General features: G+C 44.4%; 1 long non-coding RNA gene across 1 annotated transcript; it reads right to left on the bottom strand.

The window, feature by feature from the left end:
• Nucleotides 1–2,773: 2,773 nt before the first annotated feature.
• On the bottom strand, nucleotides 2,774–10,254 carry LOC308673626. The gene is made up of 2 exons (XR_014027694.1): nucleotides 9,499–10,254; nucleotides 2,774–7,604 (listed from the first exon to the last, which is right to left on the bottom strand). It is a non-coding gene; the product is annotated as an uncharacterized lncRNA (long non-coding RNA).
• Between the last annotated feature and the right edge of the window lie 520 nt (nucleotides 10,255–10,774).

Genomic DNA, 10,774 nt, shown 5'->3' with positions numbered 1-10,774 from the left:
CTTGGGGAAGGGAGACTTGGGGCTATTAAGAAAAACTGGGCATGCTTTTCTGCCTCTTTAACTTCTTTTTTTGGAAATGTATTTTCCTGCCCTTTTAATATTTCCTTCTCTGGGGAGCTGACTTCCCACAACAGTATTGAAAAAGAATTATAAAACATTGGATAAAGCTTATCAAAAGAAAAGGAATATTTTCCAATAGACACAAGCTGATTCCTCCCTTTCCTTAAGTCTCTTGTTAAAGAACCTGTTTGCCACTCAGCCGTAAGAAACAAAAAAAACAGTCGAAGGGATAAAACTAGAAAGATGGCAGGTCTGTTGCCTAAGAATGTTATGTAGCATATAAATATTTTTTTCCTTTTGTAAGAAAAGAAACTCTTCCTGAGCATCTTCTAAAAATCCCTCAAGTCTTCTTTGGACTAATATAGCCCGAAATTAAGTATTGTGACTGATTTTTCAGCAAGAGTCCTTCAAGACTATAAGCACAGTGTCTGTTGTTTAGCAGGAAAAAAAACCCCACATTATTGCAGCCATTCCTGCCATGGCCCCAGGACGCCACAGCTTCTAGAAACCGTGAATTTGGTGTGATCAGTTTAGTGACTTTCAGATTAACATACTATTGGTAAGCTTCTTTTCCAAGGATTTTTGTTGCTATGTTAATGTGGCTACGATATTATTGATCTCAAAGCCAATAAATAGATCTCTTCTCAGTATAAATCTGGATGACAAGGGGAAGAAAAGGGTCTGCCTCCTCCTCACACTCCTCTTACTTGGAAAAAGGAGACACAGGTGCTCAGCAAACTTTTAGGTCTCTCCCAGATGAAGAAAACCCTCCCAAAACTTTGCAGCCCCCTTGCCCTTGAGACCCCATCCCATCTATCCAGAAGCTTCTTCTGGATCACGGAGCTGGTGGATCCTCCTGGCCAGGGGAGAGATTCTCACCCAGGCCTGGAGCAACTCCTGCTCTCTCTACGGGGGCCATTCGGAAATCCAGCTCCCTTTGGGCGTCCATGATAGACGCTCCCAGATAGTCATGCAGGAGCTGCAGAGGGAGGGGTGCTGAGTGGGCCGGGAGGAGCCCGGCCCAAAATGTCCACTCACCACATGGCTCCCACTTGACCATCTCCACATGAACAATATAGGTCACTCTCCTTGCAGAGTTAGGGGTAGGGGTTAGGGTTAGGGTTAGGTTTCGGGGTAGGGTTCTTTGCATTTTGTTTCCTTGCAACGCAAGGAAAGAAGCAAAAAAAAAAGCCCTAGAAGAGAGGAAAAAAGGAAGGTAAGGAAAGGGATCCGCTAAAGCCTCCTTCCCACCATCCCTTTCACTCCAGAAACCAGCCCCTCCTCCCTTTTAGCCTTCCTTAAACCTGCTGGAAAGGGCTCAAAGGAGGCTTTTATCCCCCCAAAATAAAGATAAAACAGGAACTCATTTGCCTCCTGCCTTCAGGCGCTTTGGAGGATGGTGGAGAAGGTGGTGGGGAGGAAGCTAGAGGTCTTCTAGAAAGGTCTCCTTCATTGGGGGGGGGGGAAAGTGAGAGGATTGAAGAAAAGAAGGAAGGAAGGGAAGCCTATGCCTCTCACTGCGTTGTTGTTTTTTAGTTTTGCCAGCGTTGGAGAAGGTGGTGGGGAAGAAGCTGTAGATCCTCAATGATCAAGTCTCCTGCATTGGGGGGGGGGAAAGTGGGACAAATGAAGGAAAGGAGGAAGGGAACCCTTCCTATCAACCGAATGACCCACCATTAGTATCTTCATTGATTCCTTAACAGTGAGAAATTTACCTTCATTGATATGGACTTCCTCTTCCTCCCTCTCCAAATTTAAAATCTGGGGCTCGGGCTGCTGGAACAGAGAGACAGAGGAGAGATCTCCAGCTTGCTGTGGCCAAAGGGTCTTGCAGAGTCACCCCCCACCTTCCCTTTGGCCCCTGGAGACGAGGATTAGCGCCTGGCCAGGGATCCCCTAATCCACCACCCAGTGGATCGAAGGGTTTTCCTGCCCTTTTTCCCCAGGAGGGGGATTATATGATGAGGGGTGGTCCACAGTTTGGCCTTTCCAGGTGGCTACTTAATTTTTCAGTCCTGATGAAGAGGGGCTACCTCCTCCTCACCCTCCTCTTCCTTATAGGGAACTCTGGGAAAGGGAGACACAGGTGCTGAGCAAACTTTTAGCCCTCACCCAGATGAAGAAACCCCCCCCAAATCAGAGCCTCCTCTGCACCCCACTCCCTTTTGAGACCCCACCCCATCTATCCGGAAGCTCCTTCTGGTTCACGGAGCTGGTGGATTCCTTTGACCCGGGGAGAGATTCTCACCCAGGCCTGGGGCAACTCCTGCTCTCTCTCAGAAATCCAGCTCCCTTTGGGCGTCCATGAGAGACGCTCCCAGATAGTCATGCAGGAGCTGCAGCGAGGGGGGTGAGTGGGCCCAGAGGAGCCTGACCCAAAGTGTCCACTCACCACACGGCTCCCGCTTGACCTTCTCCAGGTCTATTATTATGGTCACTCTCCTGCTTGCAGGCATGGGGGAGACTTTTGCCTTTTCCTTGTAAAAAAGGGAAAACAGCATAAAAAAGCCCTAGATGAGAGAAAAAAAGGAAGGTAAGGAAAGGGATCCGCTAAAGCCTGCTTCCCACCATCCCTTTCACTCCAGAAACCAGCCCCTTTTAGCCTTCCTTAAACCTGCTGGAAAGGGCTCAACCGAGCCTCTTAGACCCCCAAAAGAAATAAAGATACGTTCCCCTTTCCTAGTGTTGCAGAATTAAGACTCAGACCTCGGAATCAAAAGAAGTTTGTTTTATTTTGCGCGCAAAAGGTTCAGATTAGAAAGCAAAGGCAATGTCTGAACAACTTTCCAGGAAACAAGCAGGTACATTTATAGTCTTCAAAAGTCACAGAACACGGAAATGTAAATTGTTAATTCTGATTGGTTACATGAATTACAGGCCCCCTTCTAGCTCATTTCTAGCCCCCCCTTTGCATTGCTAAATTGTTTTGCAAACCTGTCTCTTTGCTAGCATCTAGGTTTCCTGTACCATGTATGTGGTTAGCTACAAGTGAGACATATGTGGTTAGCTGCAACTGAACTGTGTGCTAGCTTATTAGATGTGACCCACAGGTGAACTTGTGGTTTGACATTTTCCATTTCCTTGTTCTTCTTCTTCTAACTAATACACGCATTATTCTCTATGCCTCACTGTTGTGTCCTACCTCACATTTATGACATACAGCATCCATATGTATTATTTATATTTTTCCTTATGGCCTGCCTCATTCCCCCCTGTTGAGACTCAATTTCCATTTGGACAAGGAGTCTCACCTTCCATGATATTCCTTTATTTCGGCAAGCAATTCCAGTTTCCCCAGCAAGCAAAGATCAAAACCATTGTATATTAGGATAGGTGAACAGTATAACAGACCAACACTTTGAACTGACACTTATCAAGATAGAGATAGATAGCGACAAGCAAAGAGAGAAAGAAGTATTCCATGAGTTAGACTTCATCCTCCTCAGGCACTCTCTCTAAGCCCCACGGTCCAAACCGCACATATATTCCACCATCCAGATCCCTTCTTTCCCTTGGAATCCCAGGTGTGTATCCATTTTCCAAAGATCCCTCGAGCATAATCAATTCCTTTTCGATCCTTATCTCTTTCATTGATCTCACAGCCAATTGCCTCATTAAGGGAATTACACACGGGATGAAGGCTAACCCCGCTACTCCACGGAGCAATAGGAACAGCACTTGCTTGACCCATGCGGTTCCTGGTAACCATGAGAACCATTGGTCAGTTCCCTGGAGTCTCTGGCTAATCCTGGACGCTCTATCTTGCAGATCCTTTGCCACTTCTCTGACCATTCCTGATTTATTCATGTAAAAGCAGCATTCTTCTCCTAAAAAGAGACACAAGCCACCTTTTTCAGCTGTCAGGAGGTCTAGGGCCCGCCTGTTCTGCAAGACTACTGCTGCCAAGGAATCTATTTGGTCTTGTACTTCGACCAAGGTCCCAGCAATCTGAGTTAGCCTTGTTGAAATTCCTCAGAAAGCTGTTTAAACTGGGTTGTAGAATGGGCTAAGCCTCCCACACCTGTTCCAACTGCAGTGCCTATTCCTCAGATAGGTAACAAGGGTATCACTAGAGGTACTCTTTTTTTTTTGCACATGTCCTATGAGAGGAACAGGGAGGGCTTGTTCCCCATTAACAACACCCATCTTTGGGAAGAGGTGTACCAGAGTACAAGTTCCAGTCTAAGTAGTAGGCAAACATACATACACATTTTCTCCACACAAGAAAAAGACTCCATCCTCTTCCAAACACACTGCCATACTCATGGAAAAGGCATGAAATCTATGATTATACTCATTGCTCCAAACCTGGTTTTAGTCTAGGAATAACACGCTTAGGTTTAGGAGCTGGGGTTGGCCTGGGGTGCACTCCCCACTGGGAAATAAGACCAGGAGTGGGTTTGCTCCGGTCCCTCTTTGCCGAGTATCTCCAGTGGCCCCAAAGCCTGGGCTTTACTTGTCCCTTCAGGTTCTTCAACAGCCCCTGAGCCTTCCTCTAGGGTGAAAGGAACTGTCTGACCATTCTCACAACATTTGGGACTACCATCCATGGCTTTCTTACCCAATAGGCCACTTGTAAATAGTATCCATAGCCATAGGAGATTCATGGTTGACAACCTGAAATAGGTCAATGTCATTTTCTATTATTTCTATTCCACACTCACAGTCACAACAAGGGGAATAATTACAATTACAAGGTTACCACGCCCGGAGGATGGAGGGGATTAGGTGGAATTTGGGAAAGGACAGTATCAGTATTGGATGAATCACAAAGCCTAGTCTTGTTTGCTAAATTTAGTATCCACAATCCCAAGACTCCCAACAGACTCCAAAGAACCCACTCCCAGGGTGTTTCAAACATAAGTGTCCACAGAAGATACACACTTTCCTTGGTCACACTTAGTGATTTTAGGTGCAACACTTGTTACTTTGGATGTGGGGTGATTCCAGAAGAAAAGGTTTCCAATGCAGCAGGTTACAATCAAAATAATTAAGATCACTAATGCCAGACACATTACACCTATGACTATATATTGTCGGACTACCATTTCTCGAGATAGGTCCAACCTACACCACACAAACCATCCCTAACACATTAACAATTGTTTTTCTCCTTGTTTTCAGCCGTACGTAGAGGGTCAGCTTCCGGAGTGACACCAGTAGGGCCTCTTCTGCCCCGTATGTTGCCTGCCCATTGCCGGTAGGGCAGTTATAGGGGGCGCTTCTTCAAGTGTAGCACTAGAGGATGGGTCTCATCCTGCTCTGCCTCCCAACAGTCATCAGCTGCGGGCTTAACTCAAGTCCAGTGAATCCAAGACTTGGATTCTAACACTTTTACTTCTAGGGGAGAACACATGACCACAATATACGGGCCTTTCCATCTAGGTTTCAAGTTTTCCCCTTTCCAGTGTTTTACCCATACTTTGTCTCCCACTTGGATATTATGACTGGGAGTACTCAGAAATGGTGGGCTTAGGGACACACAATAGTGTTGGATTCCTTGTATTTGCTTATTTAACTCTCCCACCATTTGACTCACCCATGAAGTCCCTATTTGACTTAAGTTCCCTACATGATTTTTCAAATTAGTACTCATGAGGGGGAGGTCTTCCAAACATCATTTCATAAGGAGATAGCCTAATTCCCTTTTGAAGGGTGCATCTCACAGACCAAAGTGCTAGTGGCAATGCATCCACCCATTTAAGGCAAGTTTCAAGGCACACCTTAGTCACCTTTTCCTCTATTCTGTCTTGAGTAAAATTCTAGCCACTTCTCATGCATGCTTTGTCTTGGTAAGGAAACATTCAGGCCACCCAGTATAATTACACACCATAACTAGCATTGCTTTATATAGTCCACATTTTGGCATTTCTGTAAAATCAACAACTAAAGAATCCATGGGGTGATATCCCTTAGGCTGGCTTCCTGGCGGAAGAGTAGGTCCTTGTTTTGGATTAACCTGGGCACAGGTATTACATCTCTTGGTTGCATGGGCACACAGCAAGTGAAGGCGATTAATGTACACAATACGACGGAGGGCTTCAGTTAGTGCACTCTTCCCCATGTAAGTAGTTACCTGAGCTTCTTTTACTACTGGTCAGGTTAAATTCTCAGGGACAAAAATCCTTCCATCTGGGAGCATGTACCACTCTCCCTGTTTGTGTCCTTGCAAGTCTACACTTGCCTGTAATTCCTCAGCTTTGGAATATTTAGGGCTCAGTCCTCTTGGCATTTCTAATGCTACACAAGCTGTCATGTCAGGGTAGGGTTGGCTATCTCGAGTTGCTGATAACCTTGCTTCTTTGTCAGCTGCTGTATTTCCTCAGGCTACATCATCTTGTCCCTTTTGATGTCCTTTACAGTGCATGACGCTACTCTTTTAGGTCCCCGCACAGCTTTGATGAGTCTTTCAATCAAAAGAGGATGTTTAATTTCTCTTCCTGCTCCTGTCAAGAGTCCTCTCTCTCTATAGAGTGCAGCATGTACATGTAATGTGAGGAATGCATATTCAGAATCTGTCCAAAGTCAACAATTTATTAGCTTCCTCTATCAGGAGAGCTGTGGCTGCCAGAATTTTTAGACATTGTGGCCACCCTTTTGAAACTGCATCAAGTTGTGTTGACAAATAAGCTATGGGCTGTTGCCAACTTCCCTTTTCTTGAGTCAGGACTCCAATAGCCACATTACTCTTTGAGTCCACATACAAATTAAAAGGTTTCTCCAGATTGGGAAGTCCTGTGACAGGAGCTTGAGATAAAGCTGATTTTTAAAGTCTCAAAACAAAAGGCTCCTTTTCTCCCCCCTTTGTGGACTCATAGAGTGGTTTGACTAGCAGGGCAAAATTCAGTATGCAATGGGGCAAGGGTAGCTTCTCTGCCGGAGACGAATAGGCACTGCCAGAGGCTTCACTTGGATGACTAGTGGTGCATGCTGGGCTGCATAACCTGGAGGATTATCTTCTGCCCATACTTGGGGCACTCCAAATTCCTGCCACGTATCGGGGACTTGAACCTCTTGGGCCACCATTATTCACCACATCTCATCTGGAGGGTACTTCATTACAAGTGCCATTCTGTCTTCTTCAAATGACAATGTCTCTCCCATTTTTCATAGCAGGTCTCACCCCAGCAAAGGAATGGGATACTCAGGCATATATAAGAATTGATGTTCAATGTCCCATCCATTTAGGGAACATCTCAGGGGCTTCAAAAAAGAATGACGATTAACGGAGCCATCAACTCCTTGCACATTTATGACATCAGTAGAAAAGGGAGCCAATAACTTAGTAACTACAGATCTAGATGCCCCTGTATCTACTAGAAAGGTCACATTATTGTCCCCTATCTTCATTCGGACCAAGGGTTCAGGGGGGGGGGGCTTGACTTAACTCTGGTCCCCTTCAGTTTTCAGTCCATTGTTCAGCTGCTGCCAACCCTATGGCCTCAACTTTTTCTTGAAATTGGCCTCAGCCTCTATTTTCTCTTTTTTTCTTTTCTTTTCCCCACTTCTGGGTAAAGAACCCCTTCCTGTAGCCATTCCTTTGTCTGTATTCACAAACAAATTGCTTAGTAAAGAGCAACAAAGGAATCCTCACCAAACTCTGGTTGAGTTTGTTTGCACATAAATCTTCACTCAAAACAATATACAGTAACTCATTTATAATCCCAAACTTTTTCTCAACTTCTTCGTTTTAAACAAGGGTTGAATTACAATTCCTTCAATTCTCTTAGGTATTGTTTTCTATCAGTGTGTCCCACACACAGGCATAAAAACATTAAAAAAATAAAAATAAAATGACAACAAAACGCAACTCCAGCAAAATAAATAAAATAAACAAGATTAATAAGATATTGTGAGTTACTGAAATAGTTTTGTATCAAACTGTAATATCAACTCTTCGCTCTTAATATAAATTTAGTCAAATTCCAATTTAATCAGATTCCATTCAGATGGAAACAAATTTCCATTAAGTAGGTTAAAACATTAAATTTCACATCCATCCCAGCTTCCTCAAACCAGAATTCTAAACCGAAAAAAAATAGTTAAAAAGATTAGACCCCCCTTTTCCTTTCTGTCTCTCTTGCTCTTAAAGCAACACAACCAGCAAAGGTGAGAGGACAGAAAAAGAAGAATTACAGAAAAATCTCACCACTAACAAAATAGTTTTCTCTTCTTCACATGCATTTCCATGAATTCTCTCACACATCTTCCATGAGACTTTTCATACAAACGCTTATATTGCTTTTTCATTTCACTTTTTAATAAACAAACAAAAGAAATTCTGCAGTTTACTGCTTCTTTCACAGTCTGTGGTGGGGGAGAAACTCTCTCTCACACACACACAGAGGATTATCATATCCACACATTCATTTCCATTCAAACTGCTTGCATAAACAATTTCACATACAGATATTTCATTTCATACTTTCTTCTGACAAATCAATAACTAATATAATTACAAGGAGCTGTTCAGAAGCCAATGAGCTCCCTTGTTTGTTGGTTGTTTTTTTAATAAGGCCTTTTTATTAATTATTATTAGACACAACACAGACACTTAATTATTATTATTAGACACAACACAGACACACAAACACTACCTCCACACTCCTCTAACAAAAATGGACTATATACTGCCTGGGATCCATCAGGCACATAAATTTCTTTTATTAACCTATATGTTTAGTGCTTGACATAGCCAATTTTTAAAACTTCCATATTTTGAGCAAAATGCACTAGTGCTTTTAATAGGATTTCTTGGTGAGTTCCTTGGGCTCCTATCCCTTGAACTTTATTAGTGTCATTATCAACATCTGCGGGTTGAACTGGACTCACCACTGGCTGCTGGACTGGAACCACTGGTGGTGGGACTTGAGGCACAGGGTGATACACAGGGACATGGGGGAGGGGCGCATCTTCTTCATAGGGATCAGTTTTTGAAACAGGTATGGTTTCAATCTGACCCTTTTTTTCCCCTTGACATCTAGGATTTCTATTCATTCGTGCCACACAGACCCGCAGGAATTCTACTCAGCATTTGCAGAGCCATTCAGGATTCTCCTTTACTACTATTTGCCACTATTGATATTGATCTGGGTGACCATAATCTCCACTAAAACCTTTCTTGAAATTCTTCAGCATACATTGAAGAGGTGTCCGAGAGACACTTCCTCTACCACCCATTTTCTAAGACACTGCCACTGACCTGTGGTGCCGGATGTTCCAACGGTCACCAACAGGAACTGCAATGGCTTAACCACCCACACAACACTATCTCTAGGGTCACATTAGGACGCGCTGATCCTGGACCCAGGGGGGTGATCAGGCCCCCTCTTCCACTCTTAGTGGGTCTATAGCCTCTACGTTCCACAACAAGTGGGGCTATTCCATCCACTTTTTTTTTTAAACGAGTGGGACTACCCTTTTTTTCAATATACTTGCCTGCAGGCGTCTTCTCCCTCAGACGTCAAGTTCTGGTTGTGGATGACTTATTTTGATTCCGTGCGGGTTCTTGGATCGGTCGGGTGTCCACCAGGCGCCCCCACAGAGTCCTCCGCCTCCTTTCGGAGAAATCGTCCGTGCCGGCTAAAGGAAGACAGGACGACCCCGGCGGGGCCCCAGGTGGTCCGTGCCGTCCTCAGCGAAATATCGCTCCAAGTCCCATCTCTGGGTGCCAGAAAATGTTGCAGAATTAAGACTCAGACCTCGGAATCAAAAGAAGTTTGTTTTATTTTGCGCGCAAAAGGTTCAGATTAGAAAGCAAAGGCAATGTCTGAACAACTTTCCAGGAAACAAGCAGGTACATTTATAGTCTTCAAAAGTCACAGAACACGGAAATGTAAATTGTTAATTCTGATTGGTTACATGAATTACAGGCCCCCTTCTAGCTCATTTCTAGCCCCCCCTTTGCATTGCTAAATTGTTTTGCAAACCTGTCTCTTTGCTAGCATCTAGGTTTCCTGTACCATGTATGTGGTTAGCTACAAGTGAGACATATGTGGTTAGCTGCAACTGAACTGTGTGCTAGCTTATTAGATGTGACCCACAGGTGAACTTGTGGTTTGACATTTTCCATTTCCTTGTTCTTCTTCTTCTAACTAATACACGCATTATTCTCTATGCCTCACTGTTGTGTCCTACCTCACATTTATGACATACAGCATCCATATGTATTATTTATATTTTTCCTTATGGCCTGCCTCACTAGCAGGATCCTCCCAAAGATCCTTTTTCCACCAGGCATCTGGACTTTCCTTTTTTCCCTTGAAGAGGTTTGGCCTCCCACCCCAGAACAAAAAGATTTCTACTCCTGCAGACAGCTCTTCCGTTCATGGCTGCCCGGCCCCTCCTCTGCAGAGTGTCCCAATCCTGTGAGAAATTGGCCAGAAAATGGGGAACCTTCACCAGAGCCCAGAAGCCCTACTTTCATTCCGGGAGCCATTTTGAGGCGGATGAGCATCAGTTGAACCGTCCGGATGACATTACGAAGCCACAAGATGACAGGCCTCCCTCACAAATCCCTCTCCCCACCTTTTCTACAAAAACCGGTGCCAGCCCAAAGACTTTGGGAATGGACCCACGTATCACCAAATCTGCCCATTTCTCATGTTTTGGCACAGAAGGCACGGCTCTTTGGTTGTAGACTGCCTCTTCATATGGAAGCTCCTCTAAGCTAATTGATTGAACAAGACCCAGTGATGCAGCTTGTGGTCAGCCT

Source organism: Vipera berus (assembly GCF_964194415.1).
Source record: "Vipera berus genome assembly, chromosome: 12".
In the NCBI taxonomy this organism is placed as follows: domain Eukaryota; kingdom Metazoa; phylum Chordata; class Lepidosauria; order Squamata; family Viperidae; genus Vipera; species Vipera berus.
This window is presented reverse-complemented; position numbering and strand designations above follow the sequence as displayed.